The following is a 7,815-nucleotide window of genomic DNA, read 5'->3' as shown; positions in this document are numbered from 1 at the left end:
TAAGGAAGAAAGTGACATCGCGAATTCAGAGACGCAACAGCCGAGTTTAACTTCTGATTTTTCTTCTGCAGCTTGAGTCCTGTTGAGTAAATCAATGAACCTGCTCATTGATATCATGCAAATACACACCAATTATGGAATTGGAGGCCCTGGTTGAGCTGGTCGTTTAATTTCTCTGTGCCTTAATTTCCTTATCTGTGAAAGGGGATGTTAAGGGTCAAAACCCCCGGATTTGAATCTTGGTTCTGCTATTTATTATCCACTGGACTTTGGACAAGTCACTTCCCTCCGTGGACCTGTTTCCCTCTCTGTAAGGCAGGGGATTGGGCTAGATGTCCTCGGAAACCCTTCCAGCTCTGTCAGAGATGAAATCCGGTCTACACTTTTCCAACCTGTCAGATGCTCTGCTGAAATAATCTAATTCTAGTCGGTCAAACTGCTCTGTGCCTCAGTTTCCCCGTTTGTAAAATGACCTCCCCGCTTGAAATCTATGCTTCCATCAGAAACTTTTTCACTCCACCAGCCCAGCTCTTTCCTTCCAGCTCCTTTTAGTCTTGCAGGATTGTCTAGTTTCGGGGAGCAGGAGAGTCACAAGGGGCATCCTGTCTCTTTAAGAGGGATACCTCTTTTGCCCCCCATCAACAAGTCGATTTCCAAGTTCTTATCCCCGCCTCTTCCGCCCTGCACTGACATGGCCGCCCCTTTTCCGGACACCGCCTGCTTCGTCTCCTCCCTCCCCGCGCCCTCTGATTGGGCGGTTACAAAAAATAAAAAAGACTCCAGCCCGCCCTTTTCCGGTCTTCCTCCCGTTTCCGGTCCGTCCTCCCTCGGGTGCTCGAGCTCAAAACTCAGAGCTTCCGGATCGGCCGAGGGGGAGGCGTGGCGGTGAGGAGGCTGTTCTGATTGGCTGAGGAAGGCGCGGACCCGTCACGTGAGAGGGAGCTCGTTTTGTTTGCGGAAGTGAGAGGTCCTGAGCCTGGGAGGAGGTGAGTTTAGGCCCTGGCCCGACCTTCCCGCCCCTACCCGCAGCTACAGAGCCCTGGGAGGGTGGAACCGGCCAGCCCAAGCCCAGCCCGCGTCCTTAAGTCGCTCGCGTCCCGCCCCTCTGTCCGTTTTTCCCTCTCCTTCCTTTCTTTCCCCTTCTAGTTTCTATCTCCATCCCTCTTCTCCCCACATTCTGCCTCTCCTGTCCCCCTCCCCCTCCTCCTCCCTCTCCCGTTTCCCCTCCCCCACCATCCCCCAGTTTCAGCCCCCCCCTCCCCCCCCCCCCCGTCTTTCCACCAGTCAACAAGTATTTATTTAATACCTATTATGTGCCAGGAACAGGTCCCGCCTTCCAAGAACTTCGATTCTTATTTATTTGTACGTGGACATTCAATGAACAAGCATTTATTTATTTTTGTTTTTATTTAATATTTCATTTTCCCATTTACACGTGAAAAGTTTTTTACATTTGTTTTACAAACACTTGAATTCCAAATTCTCTCCCTCTCACCTCACTGCCCTCATTGAGAAGGCAAGGTTATACTCGTGCAAAACATTCCCATATTAGAGACAGAGACCAAAAAACTCGAAAAATAAAGTAAAAATCGAAAACATGCTGTAATCGGTATTCAGACCTTAGCAGCTCTTCCTCTGGGGATGAATTTTCAAAAGTCCCCCGGAGTTGTGTTGGAGCTATTCTTATAAAAAAAAATCTCTCAGCGCGTCGTCTTACAAGGTTACTTTGTTTACAATACTTTAAACTTTGTATCACCTTCTGTCAAGTCTTTCCCGGGTTTTTCTGAGAGCATCCTGCTCATTATTTCTTATAACACTAGTATCACGTCATAATCCCAGTTTATTCAGACACTCCCCCTTGATGGGCATCCCCTCGTTTTCCATTTTTTTTGCTACCAGAAAATAGTTTATTAATATTTTTGTACATATAGGTCCTTTTTTTTTTTTTTTTTTAATCTCTTTATGGATACAGACCTAGTAGTAGTATTGGCATCCAAGGGTTTTATAGCCATAGTTTGGGTGTTCTACAGAATGCTTGAATCAGGTCACAAATCCCACCCACAGTGCATTCATACCTTATTTTTCTCACATCCCGGCCTACAACATTTGTCATCTTTCATTTCTGTCCTCTTAACGGAGCTAATAGATATGATAGTACTTCAGAATCGTTTTAATTTGCATTTCTCCAATCAATAGTGAGAGGATTTTTTTTTTTCATATAGCTATAACTGATTACTTAATCTGAAAACTATATGTTTTGATCATTTATCAATTGGGGAATGGCTCTGCTTTTTTAAAATTTGCCTTAGTTTTCTATATGTTAAGAAGTGGGGTCTCAGAGAAACTTGATTCAAAAATTGTTTTCACATTTCCCTTCATTCAATTTTCCCAGGTGTTTGTTCTCTCTCTCCTCTCACAGTCCCTACTCAAAGTGTTTTGCTTCTCCCAATCTGCCCTCCTATCACCTCCCCCCTCTCTTTTCTTATCCCCTTCCCCTCTTACTTTCCCATAGGATAAGATAGACTTCTATACCCAATTGGGAATATATGTTATTTCTTCTGAGCCAATTCCGAAGAAACTAAGATTCACTCATTCCCTTTTACCTTCCCTATTTCCCCCTCCACTATAAATTTTTTTTGTAAGATAATTTCCCCATTCTACTTTTCCTTTTTTTTTTTCTCCCAGTGGATTCCTTTATCACCTTTTACTTTTTTAGATATCATCCCTTCATGTTCAATGCCTATCTATGCCCCCTGCTTTTTATTAGCTCCTTCTGAATGTCCTAAGAGTAAGAATGTTCTTATGAGTTACAAGTATCATCATCTCATTTAAGAATGGAAATAGTTTAACTTTATTATGCCCCTTATTTCTCTTTCCTGTTTACCTTTTTGTGCTTCTCTTAAGCCTTGTATTTAAAAGTCTTATTTTCTATTCAGCTCTGGTCTGTTCATCAAGAATGCTTAAAAGTCCTCTATTTCATTGAGTATTCATTTTTTTCCTCTCGAAGAATACTACTCATTTTTGTTTGGTAGATGATTCTTGGTTGTGATCTTAACTCCTTTACTCCTTGGAATATCATATTCCAAACTCTCCAATCCAGTAATGAAGAAGCTACTAAATCTGGTGTTACAGCTCCATGACTTGAATTGTTTCTTTCAGCCTGCTTGCAGCATTTTCTCCTTGTCCTGGAAGCTCTGGAATTTGACTGTGTTATTCTTAGTGGTTTTCATTTTGTGATCTCTTTCAGGAGGTGTTTAATGGATTCTTTCCAATTCTATTTTACCCAAATATCAGAGCAGTTTTCCTTTAAAATGTCCTGAAAGATGATATCTAGGTCCTTTTTATGATAATGGCTTTCATATAACCCAATAATTTATAATTATCTCTCCTGATCTATTTACCATTTCATTTATTTTTCCAATGAGGTATTTCACAATGTCTTGCTGGAACTCTATCTTCCCAGAAATCATCTGGAGTCAGGATCACTAAACGTCTTTATTCTAGATCTTTTATGGTCAAGGTCAGGGGGTTATGTCTAGCAACCTTGCACACACCTTCCTCCCTCAAATGCCTTGAGAGACTGACTCAGCATCTCGTCTCAATTTCTCTTCCTCCTCCTACTCCTCCCACACGAGGTACTTCCCCCTCTTTGTCCCACCAATCAAGTCAGCACAGAACATCTGGGGAGGGTCAACCTTCAAACAAGTTAATAGGGAACTGTCCAATTGGCAATTAGTCTTACGTGCTTCATTATCCAAGTGCATTGCTCAGTTCTAGCCCTTTACATTGTCTTTTCTTGGTTTTGTTTTATTTCTTGATTTCTCATAAAATAATTAGCTTCTGTTTGCTTAATTCTCTCTCTATATATATACATAGATAGATATGTATACATTTAATACATATATAATATATATGTATATATATGTATATATAATACATATTATATGTATATTTGGCTGAGGCAATTGGGGTTAAGTGATTTGTCCGTGGTCACACTGCTGGGAGGTGTTAAGTATCTGAGGTCAGATTTAAACTTGTCCTTCCTGATTTCAAGGCTAGTACTCTATCCACTGTACCACCTAGCTACCCCTACTCAGTTCTAATTTCTAAGGCATTATTTTCTTTAGTGAGCTTGTGTACTTCCTTTTTTACATTTGGCCAGTTCTAATTTTTAAGGTTTTTTTTTTGTTTTGTTTTGTTTTTTTTGTCAATGAATTTTTGTGCTTTTCCACTTGGCCAATCCTCCTTATTCTCAAGATGTTATTTTCTTCCATATTTTTTGTGTCTCTTTTACCAAGCTGTTGACTCTTTTCCATGATTTCCTTATATCACTTTCATTTCTCTTCCCAGATTTTCATCTACTTTACTTGATTTTCAAAATCCTTTTTGAGCTCTTCTGTGGTCTGAGGCCAATTCCTCTTTTTCTTGGAGGCTTGGAATGCAGGAACTTTGACTTTGTTTTCTTCTTCCGAAGGTGCATTTTGATCGTCTTTGTCGCATAATAACTTTCAATGGTCAGACTTTTTCTCTGTTGCTCATTCCCTAGTCTATTGATTTTTAACTCATTGTTAAAGTAGGACTCTGCTTTCAAGGGGTTTGTGCAGCTCTTTTCAGAAATATTTCTAGGAACCTTTAATTTTTCAGTTCTTCCCAGGTGATATGATCTAACTTGTGTTTACTACTCTCTGGCCTGTGCTCTGGTTGTAAGTGACCACAGACACTTTTTCTGCCCTGCTTTGCTATGATAGGAAGTTCTGATGATGCTCTCACTCTGCTCCTGCCCAGATCTGAGAATGTACATAGCTATAGAGTTTTGCCTCAGTGCTAGCAGAGAGACACTTATCATCTCTTTCTGACCAGTTGTTCGACCCCCTTACCTTCTGTGGGCTGAGAGCTCCAGAAGCAGCCACTATCACAGTGGATTTAGTACCAGCCAGGCCTGCCCCTGGTTTCTGGAGCTGGGATTGTGCTGCTGCAGTTTTCACTGGACTGTGCTCCACTCTCAACCCTGCAATAGACCTTTCCTGACAACTTTCTAAGTTGTCTTTGACTAGATTATTTCATCCTATTCTTTTCTGAGTTCTGATGCTCCAGGATTTTTTTGGGGGGGGCATTATTTAAAGGTGTTTAGAAGGATTTTGGGGAATGTTCAGGTGAGTGGCACCTTTTCTCCACCATTTTGACTTCACCTATAGCAAGTATTTATTAAATACTTCAAATATGTCAGGTCTTGAGCAAGACTTTAATGAGCCAGAGACTTAAGAAAAATAGTCCCTCTCCTCAAAAAGCTTCCATGGTTTTTTGTTTTTTTTTTTTCTTTTTCTTTTTTTGGGAATGGAGCCGGAGGAGAGGAGAAACATATCAGGCTGCCATTAAATGCTTACCAAGTGTCAGGCCCTGGCTAAGTACATGAGTAAAGAAAGAAGCCATTAAATTCTCAAGAACCTTGCCAAATAGGAGACCAGAATGACATAGATGTGCATGTAGATAATTCACACACACATGCATGTAGATACACGTCTCCGTGTGTGTGAGTGTCCAAGGCACTCTCATCTACATTGCCATTCTCTCCAGCCCTGCTTTTTACTACATAGTAATTCTCATGCTGGCACACTCATCACATCTCCTTACCTTCTTCTCATTCTAATCTAGCTCATGTCCACCAGCCTTCTCTCACCATCTCTGCAGCTCCTCTTCAGGGTCTCTCCCAAACTCTCCTCCCTCTCTCTTACCTTTTCACTCTCATCTCACTTCTTTCCCTCCAGACCCCCACTGTCACATCACACTGGCCTTGCTTTTCCTTAGCACCTCCAAACCTTTCCTTACATTCCATTCTTATAAGTCACATCTCAACTTGAGCCTCACTTTGTCTCATTCAGTCTGTTTTATCTTCTGCATTCTCAACAAAAGTTCATTTCATCAGATTAACTCCATCCCAAATCTTTCTCTTTGCCATTCTCTCTTCTTCACTCTTTCCCAGAGTCTCAGTGTTACACAGAACCTCAGAGGTTGTGTAGGTCAACTCTTCCCCCAAAGAGAATCCCCTCTTACCACACCCCCTAAAAATGGCAATTCACTTGCTTACCTGGGAGCTCAAACCTCCTGAGACAGGCCCTTCACCTCTGGACAATTCCATTAGCCAAGAAGTTTTTCCAGCTTCAAACTTGCCCCATTTTGTCCTTTTCACTCCCCTCCCTCCTTATTATCAACCCAAACCCTCTTGTTTTCCAGGTGGGTGAATGTAGACCCAGAGCAGTGAAATCCTTTACTTTCTAGATTTTCCCCATCCTCAGATTCTTCCCAGTATTCTCCCATACTCCCATGGTCTTCTTGTAAACCCTATTTTCTGTCCAATCCATGACTAGATTCAATTCCAATTCCCTCCTTTCATCCTTCATCTTCCCTTAATTCCTTCTCCCTCCTTATCCTTCTTTTTGCAGCCCCTGACTAGGGTTGTCTGAATTCCCAGGGCCTTGGAACTGGTTTCTGGAAACAGCAACTAGTCAAGGGATAATAAGCTGGGGGCAGGGGCTGGCCTTGTTGGGAGGGGGACATAGAGAGGCCTTCTTAAGGCCTGTTCCTTGCCCTTGCCACTGATTTGGAATCATGCCCTGTTTCTTGGGCTCCAGGATGCTAGTTGGGAGGATTCCTTAAGCAGCTCTCCCTGGGTCATGGCTCCCTCTGAGCTGTCACTCAAGGGCTCATTGCTATTTGGTGAATTTTTTTCTTTTTAAGATAATAGTCTTATTTATGCTATCAGAAGTTTTGAGGGAGATGAACTAATGTCCTGGGAAGGGACCCAATTAGCAGAATGGTATAACTGAGGCATCTGGGAAAAAAAAAAAGCTGCAAAGGGAAGCTCAGGGGAGAGCAATGAAAGGCAGCAAAAAACATGATGGCTCCTTCCAGTGATCGGCTCCCTCCTGAGGGAGGGCTGGTTTCTTGTCATTCATACATCCTTAGGATTTCTATTTAGGGTTGAAAGGAACCTGAGAGACCCTATCCAAACCAGCCTCTTTGTGATTCAGAGTTGGAATTTAAAGTTTAAAACATAGAATCACAGCCTCTGAGGTGAGGGGCTCTCTGCTTGAGCCCACTAAAGTTTTCTAAGTACTGCCCAAAATAAGATCTCATTTGATCATCACAAGAACTCTGTGAAGTAGCTACCATCATCATCCCCATTTCACAGATGAGGGACTGAGACAAAGATGAAATGACTTGCTCAGGGTGGCCCAGTTAGTCAGTATCTAAGGCAGGACTTGAACTCTCTTCCTGACTTGGAGACCAGCACTTTGCCCCCAGCTGCCTCCTGCCCACCACCATCTAGCACAGCAGTCACCTGGCTGGGGCTCAGTCCATGATTCCATAAAGGTTATGCCCCCTCGTGTGTCTGCACCAGCTCAGTGAGCTGGTGAAGGCGTGGCGCTTCCTTGTAGGTACTATCACCTTGAAGCATGACTCAGGGAACAATACTTCCGCAGCCTCGATCCAGCTCAATTAAATATCTGTTCAGGACTCCACTTTGAAAAGCTCTGGGAATGCAAAGAGCTGAGAGTATCCATTTGTAGGCCTTGCTGCAAAGTGCCCAAATCTCCATGATGGGAGGAGACTGGAGTAATGGGAGGACCCAGACGTCCTGCTCACCCTCAGGAATGGGCATGAGGAATGTTGTTTCTGAGCGCCCAGAGCACCTTAGCCACAGAGAGCCTCTGGAGGGCCCAATCTCAGGGAGACCTTAACAAATTTACCTCTAGGGATCCAAGAGGGATGAAGAGGCACCTTATATCTTTATGTGTGCTGTAGAAGGACTGGTCA

General features: G+C 42.8%; 1 protein-coding gene across 5 annotated transcripts in view; it reads left to right on the top strand.

The window, feature by feature from the left end:
* The first annotated feature begins 882 nt into the window (after positions 1-882).
* The window catches only part of PLA2G6 (phospholipase A2 group VI), a 50,206-nt gene continuing 43,273 nt past the window's right edge, over positions 883-7,815 (top strand). For 2 of the 5 annotated variants that reach the window (XM_074271708.1, XM_074271701.1), the window contains exon 1: positions 902-986. The gene's annotated coding sequence lies outside the window, so the exon portion shown is untranslated. Of the gene's footprint in view, positions 987-7,815 lie in introns of all 5 variants that reach the window. The other 3 variants (XM_074271720.1, XM_074271716.1, XM_074271702.1) reach the window with 3 other exon arrangements.

This window comes from Sminthopsis crassicaudata, chromosome 5 (assembly GCF_048593235.1).
Source record: "Sminthopsis crassicaudata isolate SCR6 chromosome 5, ASM4859323v1, whole genome shotgun sequence".
NCBI lineage: Eukaryota > Metazoa > Chordata > Mammalia > Dasyuromorphia > Dasyuridae > Sminthopsis > Sminthopsis crassicaudata.
The sequence above is the reverse complement of the archived record's forward strand: the minus strand, read 5'-3'. Positions and strand labels throughout refer to the sequence as shown.